This window comes from Geospiza fortis, unplaced genomic scaffold, assembly GCF_000277835.1.
Source record: "Geospiza fortis unplaced genomic scaffold, GeoFor_1.0 scaffold383, whole genome shotgun sequence".
NCBI lineage: Eukaryota > Metazoa > Chordata > Aves > Passeriformes > Thraupidae > Geospiza > Geospiza fortis.
In genome coordinates, this window is record NW_005054484.1 from 1 (window position 1) to 589 (window position 589).

A 589-nucleotide genomic window follows, 5' to 3' on the forward strand; every position below is an offset into this window, starting at 1 on the left:
CTGGAGCTCTGGGCTTTGTGCTTTCAATACTCTAACCCTATCTTTAACCCTAGGTGTAACCCTAACCCTAGGCAGTAAACAGTGCCTTAGGCTAAGACTGGTTCCAAGGAAAAAGCTGTGGTGGAAGCCGTGTTGTGGCAGTTTTGCAGGGGCACGTCAGGAGCGCCAACTCCTGGAGCAGCCCACAGGAAAGCAGCGAGCCCAAGGAGAAGAGAGAGCGTGGCAGTGATCACCAGGAGAAGCGAGACACTCATTAACCAATAGAAGAGAGAATACTAATTAATAGGGGAACTACGTACCTTGCAACCAATGCACATTAATGTCTTTGTTTGCTAAAAGCTGTAAAGAGTGGAAAGTTTGGCCGCTCGTGCCGCTCGCTTCGTGGATTTGCCACCCAATGCCTCTCAGCGCAGCAGTGTGGGTGAATCGGTGCCGGGACTCCAGCAGGGAAGGGCCGATCCGGGGCCGGCCCCGTGTCCCCCGGGCAGGGAAAGGCCGGTCCCGGGCTGGCCCGGTGTCCCCCGGGCAGGGAAAGGCCGGTCCCGGGCTGGCCCGGTGTCCCCCGGGCAGGGAAAGGCCGATCCGGGGC